This window comes from Megascapheus bottae, chromosome X (genome assembly GCF_031878675.1).
Source record: "Megascapheus bottae isolate mThoBot1 chromosome X, mThoBot2.hap1, whole genome shotgun sequence".
NCBI classification, from domain to species: domain Eukaryota; kingdom Metazoa; phylum Chordata; class Mammalia; order Rodentia; family Geomyidae; genus Megascapheus; species Megascapheus bottae.
In genome coordinates this window covers 15,711,799-15,731,373 of record NC_143547.1, presented here as the reverse complement: position 1 = coordinate 15,731,373, position 19,575 = coordinate 15,711,799, and the positions used below count along the sequence as shown (strand labels likewise).

At 38.8% G+C, this 19,575-nt stretch overlaps 1 protein-coding gene across 2 annotated transcripts in view; it reads left to right on the top strand.

Annotated features, from left to right (window-relative positions):
• The first annotated feature begins 2,338 nt into the window (after positions 1–2,338).
• The window catches only part of Tab3 (TGF-beta activated kinase 1 (MAP3K7) binding protein 3), a 55,664-nt gene continuing 38,427 nt past the window's right edge, over positions 2,339–19,575 (top strand). For both annotated transcript variants that reach the window (XM_090327023.1, XM_090327022.1), the window contains exons 1-2: positions 2,339–2,640; positions 16,789–16,887. The gene's annotated coding sequence lies outside the window, so the exon portion shown is untranslated. The remainder of the gene's footprint in view (positions 2,641–16,788; positions 16,888–19,575) is intronic.

The following is a 19,575-nucleotide window of genomic DNA, read 5'->3' as shown; positions in this document are numbered from 1 at the left end:
GGAATCGAACCCGGTTCTTTGTGCATGCTAGGCAAGCACTCTACCACTAGGCCAAACTCCCGGCCCCAGCTTTTTCCTTCTTGGTGGCTGGAAGTGATGTAGTGGCTGAGCCATTCTGCGCTGCTGTAGACTAGGATGACTCCATTATTGTTATTATTGTTGTTGTTATCATTAAGTAATTGTACAAGAGGATATCAATTTCAATTCAACATATCAATTTATGAGTAAACTGTACTGTTTTGTCGTGGGGGGGGGATCATAGTGCTCACGGCTACTACCTTACCCCTTGAGCCGAGGAGCCACTTTCCATTTTCTAGTGGTGAATTGGAGATAAGATTCTCATGTTCTCTTGTGCCAGGGCTGGCTTTGAACCATGATCCTCAGCTCTCAGCCTCCTGAGTAGCTAGGGTTACAGGTGTGAGCTACTGCACCCAGCCAATGCATCTTTTTTTTTTGTTGTCAGTTCTTAGACTTGAACTTAGAGAGCCTGGGCACTGTCTCTGAGCTTCTTTTGCTCCAGGCTAGCACTCTACCACTTGAGTCACAGCTCCATTTCTGCCTTTTTTTTTCTATTTGTGTGGTACTGAGGAATCCAACACAGGACTTCATGCATGTTAAGCAAGTGGTCTACCACTAAGCCACATTCCCAGCCCAATGCATCTTGATTGATGTTACTCCTTTCATCATTCTCCCCCATGGTTCCAAACCCCACCTATCCCCTTAATTTTCCTATTTACAATGGTGGAGCAAGAATGCAGAGACAGGCTAACCTCAGCTTACTTTGTGGAGCAAAGCTGTTGCCTTAGTCTGAATTTGTTACAAAATAAGCAAAAATCTCAGTGTTTTTTTTTTCTACATCAAGCATTCATGAATCCTTTTAAGTTGCCCAGAGGGTACTTCGCTTGGCCTGAAGCTTTGATGTTGAAGCATATTTGTGCAAGTGTTCTAGCAAGATATAGTCTTCAATTTGTGGGGTGTGTGATAAAAGTACATGGATTCTCTCTCTTACCACATACTTCTGCTTTAATATGTATAGGTAAAATTCAGCTCTATACTCCATGTTTTGTTCTTAAACCCAGACTGAAGGGACACTGGAACTGTTAAAGGAGAAGCTCATATCTTTTCCATAGCAGCAATTAGATTCAGTTTGTAGATTTCCTACTCCTACACTTGCAAGTCCAGTGTTGTGAGTCCTGTCTGAAATGTTAATGCCAATGGGTGCTGCTTTCACAGGCCTGAGTTTTGCTTCCACAAATGCCCTTCTAAATATCTCACCTACATCAATCTCTTTCATTTCTCTTTGTCCCTCTTATTCCAGACAGAACAGGCACAGTTCCTACCTGAGTGAAACAGAATTCTTTGGCACTTTTCATTTTCCTAATAATCAATTCTTTCTGTTAACTCATGTTAAAAATTATTAAGGTGGTTTGTTACTTGAAACCGCTTTGATTGAGTGGACTAAAGCTTGAGTGACACTTTTGAATAATTTCCTTTGAAAGGAATTATCATAACATCCTTTCCATATCAATCACTGCTCCCTCTGCTTATTTCTATCACAGAACTTATTGTGTTAAATTATGATCATTAGACATTTCTTTTTATACATTACCTTCTCAGGCTAATAGTTTCCAGTGGTAAGAGCATATGTGTTTCCTCAGTACCTGGCACACAAGAAATTGAACACACGTTTGAATAAATGCATGTGCAAGGTAAAATACAAGTGAAAAAAAGAGTTACTTGTATGAGGTCTAGAAGGCTTTTGAACTACCAAAATTAAAGACAAATTTAGCTGGTGAACAACAGAACGGCTGTGGCTGGTGTGAAGCACTTCTCTAAGTGTGTAGTAAACTCTTGGTAACCTGAACCAACTAATAGGATGGAGAAGGAGCACGGTCACAATAGGAAGAGAGAGGACAAAGTAGTAGAGGACTGTTGGTGGGTGCAAAAGTGTGTAGAGTATTTGACATTCTGAGAGTTACCAAGCTTTTAAGGGACACCTTACACTTTGCCACCTGGTCCTGCGAAACCCTTCTCGGGTTTCACTCCCGGGCACCTCTATAGAGTAAACAGGTAAGACATCAGAGAACTACGTCCAAATTCAGGGGCTTCTCTGGGCATGCGTCATGCCCAAGCTTAGGCGCAGGCGCAATAATCTTCCCTTGTAAGCAGTACTGCCCATTTCCGATATGGGGGAGCGTCAGTTCAGGATAATTTATCACCTTTTCTGTGCGTGTGCAGGGAGGGGCGCCCTTCGGTTCCTGTGGGGGAAGCCTCGCGAGATTGCCTACTGCAGTCCCCGGCGGCGCCATCTTTGTGCCTGGCGAGCTACGGCGTCCGACGGAATCCCTGAAGCTGGAGGTTCGCTTGCCAAGCTCTCACCGAGACCGGATCCAGGAAATACGAGGCGGGCCGCGGTGGGAGGGACACATCAAGGGAGGAGGGAGTGAAGTGAAGGGGGCGGCGGCGGCGGCGGTGGCGGCTGTGGCGACGGCGGCTCACACCGGATCTGGGCTTTGCAAGGCGTGCACCCGAGGGGGTTCGGGCGGGGAAGCTACACCGGCCCGGACCCCCCCGCGGGAGCAGACGAGCGGACGGCGGGCGTGAGGGCGAAGCCACGGTCGGAGAAGCTGTGAGCGCTGGGTGAGTGTCTGGGAGGAGGCCCGGCACCTGCCCGAGCCAGGGCGTCGGGTGTGCCCCGGGGTCGTTCTAGTCATCCTATGCCCACGACGGAGAGCGTGTGCACAACTGCAGGTGTCCCGGGGGCTTCGCTGGGCCTCGAACTGTAGCTGCCACCAGGAACTGCGGGGTTGCAGGAGATCCGCGCCGGGCCTGACGCGTCCGCGCCGGTCCCGGACGCCCCAAAAGGCAGAGAGGCCAAGGGGTGAGAGAGTGGCTGAGGCGCGCTGTCTGTATGCGGGGTGAGGTGTGTGTGTGTGTGTGTGTGTGTGGCACGGTGGCTTGATTGACGTTCGTCCCTAGGGCAGAGGGGATGCCTTGCGGGTTCTTGAACATGGAGAAGTGTGTTACCTGTGCACGGACTTCACGCCTCAGTGAGGTGTTGTGCGGTGACCAGCAGAGCTCAGGGTGACTGGGTTGAGGATGTTGGGACTTGGGAAAGCGTAGTAGTAATAATAGCAATAATGGTTGTAGATGAGATTTGCAAATAATTCTTGGCAGGTGTGGAGTAACAAGAAAGAAAAAGAAAAGAAAGAAAGAAAAAAAAGAAAAGAAAGACACTATCTACATTCATTTAAAGGAGATTCCATTAAAGGAACTCTGAGGTCCAGGAAGGAGACTTAAAAGTTACTTTCAGTTGAAGTTCTGTAAGTTTAATACCTCATGTGTCTGTTCCTACAGTGTATAAAAGCAGGGTGTGTGTTGGAGAATAACTTGTCAAAAACTTGAATAAAGCTTACTTAGTACAAGTAAGGTGCATTTCTTTTCAAAAGCCAAAGTTGTACTGCTTGATATGTTAAAATATAAGGCATTTTCTGTCATTACTGAAACAAATATTTCAGCTCTTTCAAGAAAATTTGTTACTTTCGATCTGGACAGAACCTTTCAATTCAATTTGTTCTTCAGTGACATGTATCAGGAAATAATTTTGGCATAATTTTACTTATGGTTTGTAGAACAGGAATGAAAAGGATAAAACAACAATTCAACCAAAGAAGTTCTGTTGCAATCTTACTCATTTGGGGAGGTTTACAGTTTTCCTTGCCTTAGGAATTTTCTGCAGTTGTACACAAGAACGTGTAAGACATATTTTGATCAAGCAAGGGTTTTGTGATGTGGTGAGAGTTGATTGAATTAATGCAGTGTTAAATTTTTTAAAAATGCATCATCTGTCATGGTAAATTTTGCATCTTTTATGAGCACTGGAAGAATGCAAGCATATACAAATAGATAGTTTTAAATCAGTGTGTAATAGGGACTTTTAGAACTTTAGATTTCTCCCTCCCCTAACTGGCTTAAAACTCAAGAGAGTTAGACTTCAGCAAAGGTAAATATTAAATATGTGAGTTCCATCTTTACATTTGACAGAACATAATCTATGTTCAATTACCCTGAATTTTTCTCATGTTTATTTGACACATTCTTCTCCTTAATTATAGACCACACTGTACAATTTGTGTTGGACAAAATTGAGTTGCCATTGAGTATATCCAGACACTGGGCTTGTAGGTAATGTGGACTTCAATTTAATCCTTATAGTTACCCTGTGCTAAAGATAATGTCTCTATTGCAGAGATAACCACAGTAACCTCTGGTATTGCTCTGTAGTTTATATAGCTGGGTAGGTCATATACCTGGTACACTGCAGATCTAGAACTTAAACACACATGTGTCTAGTGTCTAATTCATTTTCCACATTCTGCAGACATTAAATGCTGACTGAAGACATTTTATGAAAATGAGAATTTGTGGTATAAGGAAACTTTTTCAGTTCTGTTAGTAATCTTGAAAGTTTTTCAATGTCCTTGACTAAAGATAATCGCAAGGCTTTTTTGTTTGTTTGTTTTCATGTGTCCATTTTCTTGCCAGGGGTAACATTTGAGCAGAATTCTAATCTGGAAAGATTCTTAATAGTCTGTAGTTTTGATGTTTCAATAACTAATAATTCAATAATCAGTAATATTTAAAATTACATTGCCAAAGTTATATATCAGCTTTGTTTAGGGATTTGAGTTTGTTTAATGGTAACTGGGATGTATACAATTATACATCCTTGCCTTCTCTAGAATAGGCATAGTGGATAGCTCACCCTGTTTTTCTCCTCTTCAATTCAGTGCAAAGGTTTTGGGCTTAGGTCATGCTTTGCAGAAAATACAGCAGCTGTTTTGTGAATCAGCATAATCTCTTAAAAGGGCTAGTAATTACCAGACTTAAGAGGTTCTAATGCAGTATCTGAGTCGTTGGTGAAATAGCTAGGAATATTTTTCTGGGTGAGGGTGGAGCGTCACCTTGTTTCTCATTGGTGTCTGCTGTTGCTTCTCTGATGTGCTGTTCTGCTTGTCATACTGACCCTTATCTCTGGTTAAGAGAGATGGCTCACATCTGAGTAGAGTTCAACTGGAAGAACCCCATAGAATCAGAGGGTAAAACATGATATCTAAGTGATCCTTATACTCTTATTTGGTCGAGTTTACTTATGAAAGTATCTTTGCCCAGAAATTCTAGAAAAAAATTGTGCAATTTGGAGTTTGTTGCTCCATTTTTGAAGAAGTAAATTGTTTGAACATTTGGTGAAATAGCTATGTCTTTTCTTAGAAAAGGAAAAACAATTCTTGTGTTACTCAGTGCATACATCATTAGCATGTGTGTCTGTGTGTAGTGTGGAATATGAGGCTGTTTTAAATAATACTTTGGAGACCTGGCAGCCTTTAAATGAATGAGCAAGTTCATAATTATAGTTGTACTTTCAAGAAAGGGTTAAATATACTTCACTTGTGAAGGCTATTATTCATAATATTTGGGCTATTAGAGTAAAAAACTTGACAAATGATAATGTAACTGAATGCATACCAAGTAAAAAAAGAAGCCTTGCTGAATTAATTTTTATTCACTACATAAAAGATACCAGGAAATTGTCTTAGATATAGCTAGAAGTTTATTTTCATACATTCTTCAAGATAAATATTAGATTATCACCTTGGCCACAGATATTTGTCTAAAAGTGAAATCAAATGGAGTCAATATTTAACAGCATTTTATTATAATTCAATTCATTTACAGATCTGTTATTTGCTTGCTTCTACAATATCCTACATCCTTCCTTCCTTCCTCTCCATGCTTATTTTCCTTCCTCTCTATCTCTAGCTGTTTGTGTCATTACCTTAGTTCCCAGCTGACAGTGAAGTCTTTACTGGATGAATCATGACAAAGAGGGCTCCAAAACTTCCCTAAGTTCATTCCCCTTTAAATCCCTGTGCTCTAACACATCAAGGGGGAAGAGTAAAAGGCCTCATTCTTTCTTGAAAAGGGGATTGAGAATAACCTGAGGAAGGACTCTTTTCTCTTTTTCTGTGGCAGTCTTCTGAGGCTTGAACAAAGGGTCTGAGCTTTGTCCCTAAGCTTTTTTTCACTCAAGGCTAGAGCTATCCCATTTGAGCCACACCTCCACTTAAAACTTTTGGCAGAATTTTTGTTTTGAGACAAAACTTTCCTAACTAAGCTGGCTTTGAACCAGGATCTTCCGATATCAGCCTCCTGAGGAGCTAGGGTTACTTGTGTAAGTCACCAATCCCTTATACCCAGGGTTCAGTTTCTATTCTCATCACATTTTTTTGTGCCAGTCTTGGGGCTCGAACTCTGTGTCTGGGTGCAGGCTCTGACAGGTTTTTTTTTGCTGAAGGCTAGTGGTCTATTACTTGAGCCACAGTTCCATTTCTGGCTTTTTTGGTGCTTAATTGGAGATAAGTCTCTTGGACTTCCTTGCCTAGGCTGGCTTGGAACCACAATCCTCATATCTCTGCCTCCTGAGTAGATTCGATTACAGATGTGAGCCGGTTGCACCCCATTTTTCCCCTCTTTTTAAGTATGAAAGAGGAAAGGTTGTAGACAGTGGTGTGCAGCTGGAGCAGGTCCTTTTCCTTCATCCTCTTCACAGGCCCTCTACCAATCTCTCATACTCCTATCTCTCCTTATGGATATATCTCACCCTCCATCTTACTCTGCTGAGTAAGTCTTGCCTTCCTCATCCCCAGGTCTTTTCCCATCCCAGCTCTGCCTTTTCCCCCATTCATACCTTTCCTTCTGTTGTGCCATAATCTGGAAGGCGGAGGATCCTAAAGAAGCTCAGACTCCCAGTTAGGGAGGGAAGATCTCTCTATTCTACTCCCTGGACACAGTGGAGCAGGGTAGTAGTTTTTATATTAGTTGGAATGCTAAATGGGGTTTCCCATAGAAATATTGTCCACACAAGGTTTGGTATTTTGTTACACTTCTATAACTTTATGTTTAGGTTTTCATGGGCTGACTTGCAAACCTAGCACACTAATAATTGTTTCTTCAGAAGCCAAGATCTGAGGTTCAAATAGACGATTTAAAAAATCAACTTGTTCTCTTGAAGTTACTGGAGGTTGCCTGTTTTTTTATAACAAGTAGTGTACTTTAGCTAACAAAATTAAGTTTGCCATGTGGATCACTTGGCTCTTCTAGGAAGTAAGCAATAGGCTTTTTAGTTTGTCAATGAGGAATTCTTTAAGCACATATTTTGAAATAAAAATTAATGTTTAGTTCATCTCAACTTAACATTTGTTGTTAAAGCAGATCTTACAGTGCTATTGAAAGAACAAAATTTTAATTTGTCATGAAAGGAATATCTAGTTCTCACTTCTTCCTGATGTTTTGAAATTTTTCAAAGAGTTGGCCCTCTTGCAGTTATTTTACCATAGTTTACTTAAGGGTAAACATGGACAATGTGTTTTACCTGAAATTTTTAAAATACAGTTTTATTAGTCCGTTCAGTAACATATTGCTAACCACTGTTTGTGGTGCTCAAACAGTTGAAGATTTCAGAGTGATAAAAGCAAAGCCAAATACACTTAAATGTGTACTTCATAAATGTATTTAATCTTAGTTTGGTTGCAGGAAATATTCCTTATAAAAGCCAGACAAGCCTTTTGGGGGGCTCCAAACCACTCTAATTAAAGAATGAATTTGAGTATGTACCCTATGTTTATTTTAAGCTTATGACTTCTTAATACCGAATATGGTGGTTAAAAACATGATCTCTGAGGGTAAAATGTTCAGCTGATCAGATCTTCTGACACTAACTCTGCGTTCTTAGGCAAATTGCTTAATCTCTGACCTATTTCCTCATTTTTGAAATGGGGATAATGTGGTATTTACCTCATGTGAGGATTAAATGAGCCAGAAGATATTTTGTATTTAAAACTTGCCTAGCAATTGTAAATGCTTAAAAAGTCATTCTTGATATTATTGACATTGTCTTGGTCATTACTGCTGTTCCTGCTTTTTAACCTCCTGAATTGGTAGCCCTTTCCGTTCTGGGAGTGGGATAACTGTGAAATATGTATTTAGTAATTTTAAAGTCTTCTTCAGGGAGATAGTGGAAATGGTATGTTTACTGCTATGGTCAACATAATGGTATGATGACTCCATCCAAAATTGGCCACAGTACAGGAAATCCATAAAATATTAGGCTATTTTTTTCCAGTAGCACCATTTCTATCATGTTAAGTATAAAGAGCTATGCCTCTTTGATGTATAAGGAAAACTAGATTGAGTAACTGCAGTGCCTTTATTAAAATTTAATGATCTTGGCATCCATAAGGCTAGAGTCTATGAGAGTCTCACTTTCTAAACGATCTATAAAGATATTTTTGTTTTGTTCTTTTGAAATCAGCACTATTTTTCCCCACAGAAAAAAAAATGTTGCATATGGTATTCAGGTTCCCAGACCAGCCCAACATTTTCGAATTTGAATACTGATAATACTATAAAAACTAACTTTTATGTATAACTGTCTCAGCAAGAAGGACAAGTACCAAGCACATCAGATTATGAATGCAATCTTGTAGACTTCACGACCAGCCAGGTTCTCTTTCTTCCTGGCATGAGCAAGAACTCCCCATACATTGGGAAGAGCACTTGGTTATTTGGAGGAGGTTAAGGATAAGGTAAATATCATATTCTGGTCTTTAAAATGCTGGCAATTTTTCCCTGCCTGGATCCTCAAAAGCCTGTCGTGCATAATATGGTGGCTGAAAGCATGGATAGGATGCCTGCCTTCAAATCTCTGTTCCATTATCCATGGAACATCTCATCTATAAAATATAGATAAAATATTACCCTCCTTACAGAATACTTGGAATGATTCATACTCTTGATCTTTGAGTACACAGGAAATGTTAGATACTTATCCTTATTAATCCTTACTATGTTTTTGTGGCTGGTTTGGGGACTTGAACATAGTGCCTGGGTGCTATCTCTGAGCTTTTGTTGTTGTTTAAGAATAGTGCTCTACCACTTTGACCTATAGCTCTACATTTGGCATTTTGATGGTGAATTGGAGATCTCAACCTACTGAGTAGCTAGGATTACAAGTGTGAGCCCCTGACACCTTGGCTCTTTACTATGTTTGAACCTTTGAACCTCTAGAATACCCTAATCTGCTTGGTTGTCTATCCCTGTTGTACCTTATGTACGTTATACATTACATACAAAATCTGTTACACCTTCAAGAGGGTTCTTATCTTCATTTTCCATTGAGGGATAGTTTCAGACTTTTATTTCATTCCTCTCATTTTGAGCCTGATTTTGTTTTAAAAGTTAGGAGGATAGCATTTAGGTTTTTTTTTGGGGGGGGGTGAGCTTGTCTTACCCTCCCTTGAGGCTTTGCTATTTGAAAGTAAATACTGATTAGACTTTTGACTTTTTTTTCTGATTAGACTTTTTTACAATCATCTTGAGAAGAAGTAGTTTCTCAGCTTTGGGCAGTGTTTGCCCTTTAAAATTTTCTTTCTTTTTCTCTCCCCCCTCTTTCTTTTCCCCCACCTTCATTTTTTGTCAGTTCTGGGGTTTGAACTTAGGGCCTGGGCACTGTTCTTGAGCTTTCTCAAGGCTAGCACCCTACCACTTGAGTCACAGCACCACTTCTGGCTTTACACACCTTCCGTGTATGTGGTACCAAGGAATCAAATCTAGGGCTTCGTGCATACTAGACAAGCACTCTACCACTAAGCCACTCTCTGGAACCCTGCTTCCTTCTTTTTTGGTGCAGGTACTAGAGAGCTTAAACTCAAGGCACTTCTGATCTTGCTTGGCCTTTTCATTTAAGGATGCTACTGTTCACTTGAGACACACCACCACCTCCAAATAGGCTTTTTACTTTGTGATAATTTTAGACTCACAATAAAGTTACAAAGATAGTACAAATCTTCCATGTACCCGTCACCCAAAACTGGTACACATAATAAAAACTAAGACTATTGTTAGTGCTATCTGAACTGCAGTTTTATTGCTTTTCTCACTTAGTCTTTTCTGTTTCAAGTAACTATGTTGTAATTTTGTCTCTTTTATTTCTCTATCCCTCTCTCCTTTTCTCTGTCTCTCTCTCCCCTCTCCCTACTCCTTTCTCTCTCCCTTATCAGTAGAGACTCTTGAACTCAGAGCCTCCTGCTTGCTTAGCATGCTTACTCATGGCTGGCATTCAACTACTTGAGCCATGCGTGCAGACTAGGTGCTGAATGATTTTTAAATGTTTGTATGTATATTGTTAAGTACTTTAGTTCTTCAGTGAAGAAGTGCCCTTGGTACTAAAGCCATTCCCTGATATATTTTTAGTTTTACATACGACCTCAAAGGCTAGATCTTTCCTGTAAAATATCAATTTAATAAAATAAAGAGAGAGAGTTCTGTGATAGTGGAAAGAACCCTGTGGGGACTTATTTTATATACTGTTCACTTTTTATGAACTTAGCTCAAAATATCAAGTCATTCTCTCCCCCCCACTTGCCAGTCACGGGGCTTGAACTCAGGGTCTGGGCATGGTCCTTGGGCTTTCTCAAGGCTAGCACTCTACCACTTGAGCCACAGCACCATGTCCAGTTTTTCTATGTATGTGGTATCAAGGAATGGAACCTGGTCTTCATGCATGTAGGCAAGCCCTCTTACCACTAGGCCAAACTCCCAGCCCAATAAGCCATTCCCTTAAAATAAATGTTAAGCATACTTCTTATTCTTGAATGTAAAAGTAAATTGGGCCAGGTACAGGTGGCTCATACCTGTAATCTTAGCTACTCAGGAGGCTGAAATCTGAGGACTGAAGTTCAAAGCCAGCCCAGATAGAAAAGTATTCTGAGACTCTGATCACCGATTAACTACCAAAAATGTTCAAAATGGAGCTGTGACTCAAGTGGTAGCACACTAGTCTTGAGCAAATAAACAAAAAACCCAGTAACAGTGCTTCAGGATCCTAAATTCAAACCCCAGGATAGGTACCCCCCCAAAACCAGTAAATTGGTATGAATTGAAGAATTTAATTATTTTTGCACTTATAGTTATGACTGAATTTAAAAATTAGTTTTCAGCTACTATAATAATTTAGTGTCAGTAAGCTAGAGCATGTGTTTGTTGACATCTAGAAACTTCTTAGTTTCAAGTTGAGTTCATGATTGATTTCCAAAGTCTGTTTTCTGGGATACCATATGCCATAAGTGCAGGTGTTATTGATATTCCAAATTACCACACATGCTTTAAATTAAAGTCATCATTTACTGTGAACAGAGAGTTATCTACTAAGCAGCACATCACAAACTTTACTTTTAGAAAGTCTTATCTTTTCTGCCACAGAAATAACTTTCAGCTATTAGTCATAGATACCAAAGAAATAGCTTTTGAGTTGTTTGGATAAAAATGTTTCAGTTTAATATGGTGTGTATTGGTGGACCCTGCTAGAGAATAGGTGGAAATCCTTTTGAATTTAGAATATTAGGGCAGTTAAACATAATTAAACAACTTAAATTGTTTATACTTAGAATAAAACTACTTACTTGGACAAATTAGTCAATCTCAAATCATCCTCGGTTCTTTGTAAAATTAAGAGGTTTAACTAGGTACATCAATCAAATAATTATTGATGGCTAAGGTTTAAAATCCCCTTTTTTCCCCAGTCCTGGTCCTTGAACTCTATGTTTGATGTCCCTAAAGTCTCAAGGCTATCACTTAACTACTTGACCTATGGCACCACTTCCTGCTTTGTCTGTGATTCTCACAGACTTTCCTGCCTCTGCTGACCTACAAATCTCAGCCTCCTGAGTAGCAAGGATTACACAAATAAGCCACCAACACTTGGCTTTAAAATCCTTCTTTAACAAAAACCCACAAGGTGATATTCTTGTCTTACATCTTTATGAATCAATTTGTCTCAAAGCCTACACTTAAGGCATTTTCTCCTATTTGAGCCAAATAATTTCAGATCAACACTACTGTAATTCAGTTCAGGTATTGTGACATTTCTATGAATTCTTGGTAATTAGCATATTCCTTTAAAAATATTGGCTGTTTATTTTTTGTTTTGACCTGAAGCAATGGAATAAAGGCTTTCATTCTCATAGTCCCTAAACAACTTTGAAAGGTGTACTACTTTACATACAAAGAACAAAAAAACCTTTACTGAACCTTAGTGTGTAGGAAGTACACATTTTAGTAGTGAATACTTCAAATGAATTTCCATCACCTGAGCACATTTTTGTACCAGCTCCCAGATTAAGAAATTAAACATCATTCCAACTCTGAAGTCCTGCTTAATACTACAGATTTCATCTACTTTTGTATGTTATGTAAGTAGAATCCTACTGTTTGTGTTCTTTTTTTTTTGCCAGTCCTGGGTTTGAGCTCAGGGCCTGAGCACTGTCCTTGGGTTTTCTCAAGGCTAGAGCTCTACCACTTGAGCCTCAGCACCACTTCCAGCTTTTTTCTATGTATGTGGTACCGAGGAATCGAACCCGGGGCTTCATGCATGCTAGGCAAGCACTTTAACCACTAGGCCAAACTCCCGGCCCCTGTTTGTGTTCTTTTAAGCAAAATTGTGAATATGAGATGTATCTGATTTATGTGTTGTTGGAGACTATTCATTTTCATTACATGTAGTATTCCATTGTGTGAAAATGTCACTGTGTCTGTGTGTCTATGTGTGTATATTGTTAATATTATTGAAGTAGCTCTCAATATTTGGAAAATGTCTTTATGGATTTGTCTAGGAAATCTTTGTGCAATTCAAGACTTTTCATATTCTTCTCCTAGCCTTCAGAGGAGGAATAATGTCTGGTTTGTTGAAATGTGAACATTTAATAAATTTGTTTCTAAAGTGTTTATATATATATAAAGCAATTACTGTATAAAGATTAGAATATGTGCATTTGTAACTAAGTCTTCTAGATGCATGTGCTTTTAACATGATTTTTGATAGAATTCCTTGGGGGGAAAATGTGTCATATGCCAGGCACAGTGGCCCATGCCTGTAATCCTAGCTACTCAGGAGGCTGAGATCTGAGGATTGCAGTTCAAAGCCAGCCACGGCAATATGAGACCCTTAGGGCTGTGGCTCAGGGTAGGGCAGTAGCCTTGAGCTGAAGAACTCAGGGACAGCACACAGGCCCAGATTTCAAGCACCATGACCCCCCCCCCCCCCAACACACAAAAATGTGTCATACATCTTTACCTGTTTTGACTTGCTGATAGGTGTTTTTTGTTGTTTAGGAGGGGGCTTTTATTTTGTTTTGTTTCATTTTTTTTACTATATGCTGAAAATGAGTCCTTGTTAGTTACAAATATATTCTGTCATTGTTTAGTATTCTCTCATTTTTATTTGTTCTGTAAAGACACATTTTAATGTAGTTGGCATTTTCTTTTATGTTTAAATTAGACATTAGACACAGTTAATACTTTCTCTGAACCATTGTTTTACATATATTTTCACTCATGTTCTAGAAGCTTTATGGTTTTTGAGCTGAAACTTACGTGTGTGTGTGTGTGTGTGTGTGTGTGTGTGTGTGACGTTAGGTAGAGGAAAATGCTATGCTTTTTCTCCTATCTGGGTAGCTGATGGTCTTATCATATGTCTTTTTCCACACTATTGTGAAGGATCAAATGGTCATATGTGTTAAGGTTCTGTATCTGTGCATGCTGTTCTCTTCTAGTAGCCTATTTGTCTCTTTCCTGATACCACATTGTCTTGTTTATCATACCTTCAGAATAAGTCTCCATAGTCAGTAGAACAAGTTCTTCTACTTTATTGTTCTTTGAGAACATCTTGGCTATCCTCAGTCCTTTACTCATTTTTTATAAACTTAAGTATCGTCTTGCCATTTTCGACAAGCACACTCACACACACAAAAAATCTGTTGTTGATTTTATTGGAATTATATGGCATCTAAAACAATTTAGGGAGAATTGACATCTTTGTAATATTGTTTGCTATTTCTTTGTGTGTGTGTGTGTGTGTGTGTGTGTGTGTGTGTGTGTGCGTGTGCGTGTGCGTGTGCGTGTGTGCTGGTCCTGGGGCTTGAAAAGTAGGGCATGGGTATTGTCCCAGCAGGCTTTTTTTTTCTTCTCAAGGCTAACACTTTGCCACTAGTTCCTCAGCTCCACTTCTGGATTTTTGGCTACTTGATTGGAGAAAAGAGTATGATGGCTCTTGGTATTTATCTATAGATAAATACTTTCTATTGGTATTCAATCTTCTTAACTATAAATAACATTTTTTCTTCCTTTCAAATTGATATGTGTTCATTTAATTCTTCTTTCACTGTTCTAACTAGCACTTTGATATAATTTTAATGGAAGCGAAATTAGTAGGCATCAATGTCTCTTCTTAAAGGAAAATGTTTCAAATTGATATGCTTTCATTTAATTATAGTTTCAGTAGTACTTTGATATAATTTTAATGGAAGTGATATTAATGGCCATCATTGTCTTTTCTTTTCTCAAAGGAAAACATTTAGCATTTATTCACTAAACATGATTTTTGTTTTAATATTTCCCCAGAATATTTACTTTTCTAAAAAACTTATAGTATGAATGGATATTAGAATTTATCAGCTGCTTTTGTTTTGCCAGTACTGGGGCTTGAACTTGGGACCTGGGCACTGTCTTTGGACACTGTTTGCTCAAGGCTAGCGCTCTGCCACTTGAGCAACATTACCACTTCTAGTTTTTCCAAGTATGTGGTACCAAGGAATCAAACCCAGAGCTTTGTGCTTGCTAAGTGAGCATTCTACTACTAGGCTATGCTCCTGGCCCCAGTGTTTTACTCTTTGAGAGAGTTTATATTAAAATGTGTTTTAATTCACTACATATGTGATAGAATTTTGCAGTAAAGCCATGCAGGCATGTAGACCTACAGTTTTGTTCTTTTTGTGGAAAATTTTACTTACAAAATCAGTCTCTTAAGTTAATAGTAGTATTTACAAGGCTTATTTGTGTTTACAACTGTTTTAGTAAATTATACTTCTTTAATAAGTTTGTCTCATCTGAATTTTTAAATGTACTGGTACAATGTGCACAAAAGATTTCTGATCCTGAAGTTACTATGTTTTACAGTACTTTTTCATTTTCTGTGTAATCTTTTTTGTCAATTATTTAAAGCATGTCTAAGAAGTATTTTCTCTCCTATATTAATATGCCTCTAATGAGCACATTTTATTATATAACTACAAGGATATTATCTTCTACAGCACAGTTTAGAAAATATTTAGTCTCTATTCTGACTTTCCTAGTTTACTATCTCCCAAGACCCCTCTCTTCTTTCATAGTACAGTGTTATTGGGGGGTTTTTTTGTTTGTTTTTTTGCCAGTCCTGGGCTTGAACTCAGGGCCTGAGCACTGTCCTTGGGTTCTTTCAAGGCTAGAGCTCTACCACTTGAGCCTTACCACCACTTCCAGTTTTTTTTCTATGTATGTGGTACTAAGGAATTGAAGCTGGGTCTTGGTGCATGCTAAGGAAGCACTCTGCCAGTAGGCCAAGTGTTATTGTGCTTAATTGTTTTAGGATAGTACAAGTGTACATGCTGTCCTTTTATTTTACACCACATCTGGAAACACATACTTATTCAGGTGAACACCTTGATTTTATGCAGTCCAGCCTTTTACCTAGTGCTTTTTGCCATAAATTGTTTCCAGCATGTAAATTTGTTATTTGATTAAAAGTTTCAAAATTGTGATTGTTCACATTTGGTCACATCTGTCATTATTAGCTAAAATTTTTCTCTATGAAAAATATTTTCCCTATTCGCTAGGGTTTGCTTAACCCTGTCTTGTCAGTTCCTGAGTTATTAGAGTCCTTAATTGGGAAACTAAAGATTGCTTACTTCTGTAAAATTCTTTGTATTTTTTCTACATGGTTTATGCTGAAGTAAATTTCTTCCTTCTTGGGGAAGTTAAAAGTCATTCCCAAATGGATCATTAGCAGTTTCATGGGTTAGGTTGTAGGAAATATCACCAATCCTGAGTGAGCTGTTCTTATTCTACTGAGAAGACATTCTGCTTTGAAAATAAGCCATGAAGAAAAGACTTTCCCTGATGCAATGAGTGCTGTTAGGACATGGTGCTCACTTATGGTGTGGGAATTTACAAAGTCCTGTACTTCACCAGAGACTAAATCAGCCTCTGTATAGAATCATTTAAATGTAAAGACCTGCAGCCCTAAAAGGTCTCCAGCACACTTTTGTAACCAAATTAAATTTTAATGACTACTTTATCTTGGGAAACTGCTGAGACTCCTGATGATTTGCTTCTTGCTTGCTTTTTTCTGATACCCTAATCTCAGCAAAAGTAGTGCCTCAGCCTGTTGGAAGCTCTTGCCTTAGGCACTAAGAAGTGTCTAAAGGGAGGGAGAAGTATGGTATTGTTTAGATACTTTCTCTTTCAATTGATTAAACAAATTTCATTCACTGAAATTTCAGATGACTGTATTTTCATGCATTTTTTGGTGGGACCTAGTTCTTGAACTCAGCGCCTGGGAACTGCCCTGAGCTTTTTTATTCAAGGGTAATGATCAGTCATTTGAGTCACAGCTCTACTTCCAGCTTTTTTGGGGGCAGGTATTTAATTGGAGATAAAGAGTCTCAGAGGCTTTCTGCTGTTGCAGCCTTTAAACCACAATTCTTGGAGCTCAGCCTCCTATGTAGCTAGTATTACAGTCATGACCCAACAGCTCCCAGTTCTTCATAACATTTTTTAGAATATACTAGATCACTTGCTCATGTTCTTTTAAAAAAAAACTTCACTGTTTATTCTTACCTCTTTGATCTTTTTTTTTAGGACAGTGTTTTCTGCTTTTCAAGTTTTTCACCGTGAACTATATTATGTCAAACTGTACAAGGTATCTTAATTGAAGTATTACCAATTGAAAAATTGGAGGTAAGTAGTGTATATCTCTTTTGTAAATGAATCTGCGTTGTTACTAATATGTTTTATGTTTACATACCTCCCTCTGTATAATCTCTTCCCCTTTATGCGTTCAAGAGTAAGGATAGGATGGTGGCATGTTGCCTATTAGTTATACTTGTTTGTGAAACTGAATTGGGAGGGTCACTTGGGTCTACAAATTGAAATATTATCAGAAAACAAAATCTAAAAAGGTGAAGAGCAGGGATTAAAAAAAGATGTCCATGTGATTTACATATTTAGATTTAGGTATTAAATCAAGGCCCTAAACAGTTACTGTGAGTTGTGTTACAGTGAGTGGTACAAATTCTTTGAACAATATATTTGGTCTTAGATAATTCATCAGCAAATGATTCCAAATAAAAGACATTAATTTTGTCCAAGACCCACTGATTGGTGCTTGTGGACTTTGGAAGATCTGCCCCATGTCATGAGTATGTTTTTTTGCTGTTATGAAGTAGAAAACCTTTTTTCTGCCAGGGGCCTTTTGCATATTTAACAACTCATTCTTAGGCCATACAAAATTATCAGTACAGGCAGATGGCTGTAGGCAGCAGAGAAGAAGCATAAAAAAAGCATGTCCTGTCACATAACAAATGATTTCAAGCCCTTGGGATAGACATTTTTCACACCTGAAGAGCAAAATGTACTCTTGCAATCCAGCTTCAGCCCATTGCTTCTATGAAGCTTTCCTTAGTTCTTCTTTTTATCTTACCTTAACTATTTATCTTTCTGACAACTTAACCTTATTCTATTAAAACTACCTCTGTGTTTTACTCACTTTAAGGGCAGGCATCTTCTTTATCTCTAAGCATACATTTTGTTAAGTGCATGTCCAGTGGATTTAGCAATATGGTCAGGTTGGAAATTGTTAAATAAATCATTTAAAATAATGTTTTGTGAGCTTTACCAAACTCATCTACTAGCATATTCTCTCAGAACTTGAATTTTCAGGATAAGACTATACCATTAAAAGAAAATCTTTGGGCCAGGAGTTTGGCCTAGTGGTAGAGTGCTTGCCTAGCATGCACGAAGACCCGGATTCAATTCCTTGGTACCACATACTTAGAAAAAAAAGCTAGAAGTGTTGCTGAGGCTCAAGTGGTAGAGTTCTAGCCTTGAGAAAGTCCAAGGACAGTGCTCAGGCCCTGAGCTCAAGCCCAGGACTGGCAAAAAAAATCTTTTAGAAATATCAGAAATGTGTGAGAATTACATGATTACATGTATGTTCTATTTATGAGAAATAAAGTAACATAAAAATTCATATAATAAAGAGTTAAGCCTTTAACATTTTTATAGTCAAAGATTTCTCAAGTCTCTCCACTTTATCAATTCATCAAAAAGTTTCCATCTATTTGGAAGAATAAAAGCAAGAAAGGTAAGAAGTGTTTTCTTACATAAGCTAGAATTCCTCACTATATTCTAAGCTAGTACTTCTCAAAGCAACCCACAAGGGGCCAGGAGTTTGGTCTAGTGGTAAAGTGCTTGCCTATGATGCATGAAGACCTGGGTCCGATTCTTGAGGAACACATACATAGAAAAAGCCGGAAGTGGTGCTGTGTCTCCAGTGGCATAGGACTATCTATGAGGAAAGTGCTAGGACAGAGCTCAGGCCCTGAGTTCATGCCCCTGGATTGGAAGAAAAAAAGAACAAACACCAATACTCTTAGCCAGGTGTAGTGACTCCCGCCTGTAATCCTAGCTACTTAGGAGGCTGAGATCTGAGGATCAAGGTTCAAAGCCAGCCCCGGCCCTAAAGATAATGAGACTCTTATCTCTAATTAACCATTAGAAAACTGGAAGTGGCGCTGACTCTCAAGGGGTAGGGTGGTAGCTTTGAGCTAAAGAGCTCACGGACAGTCCCCAGGCCTAGACTCCAAGCTCATGTCTGACCAAAAAAAGAAAAAACCCACAGTAAGAAATAATCCTTTCATAAGCTAGTGCTTATGGTATTTTGTGTTTTCTTTTTTTTGAAAAAGAGTACTGTTGGAGCCAGGAGTTTTGCCTAGTGGTCAAGTGCTTGCCTAGCATGCTTGAAGACCAGGGTTTGATTGCTCAGTACCACATACATAGAAAAAGCCAGATGTGGTACTGTGGCTCAAATGGTAGCGCCTCTAGTCTTGAGAAAGTCCAAGGACAATGCTCAAAAAAAAAAGAGTACTGTCATCCAATAAATAATGTAATTTAGTAATCAGTCATAACCAAGCAACCGAAAATCACTAGTAAATAATATGATGTGGAGTCAGGCACCAATGGCTCACATCTATAATCCTAGCTACTCAGGAGGCTGAGATCTGAGGATCACAGTTTGAAGCTAGCCCAGGCAAGAAAGTCTGTGAGACTTTTATTTGTAATAAACTACTCAGAAAAAGCATGAAGTGGAACTGTGTCTCAAGTGGTAGAGCATAGTCTTGAACATAAAGAGGCTCAGGGACAGCATATAGCCCTGAGTTCAAACCCCAGGACTGGTGTGGAAATGATCTGCCTCTGGCATATGCCACCAATAGGTTATCCTGTCTTTAAAAAAAAATCTTATTGACAGTTGATCCAACAAATGCATTAAGACACCTTAACCAAGAATAATTAGGTGTCCAACTATCTAATGATCCTATACTTGGTTATTTATATTGAATATTTTGTATTACAAAACACTTAGCCAAA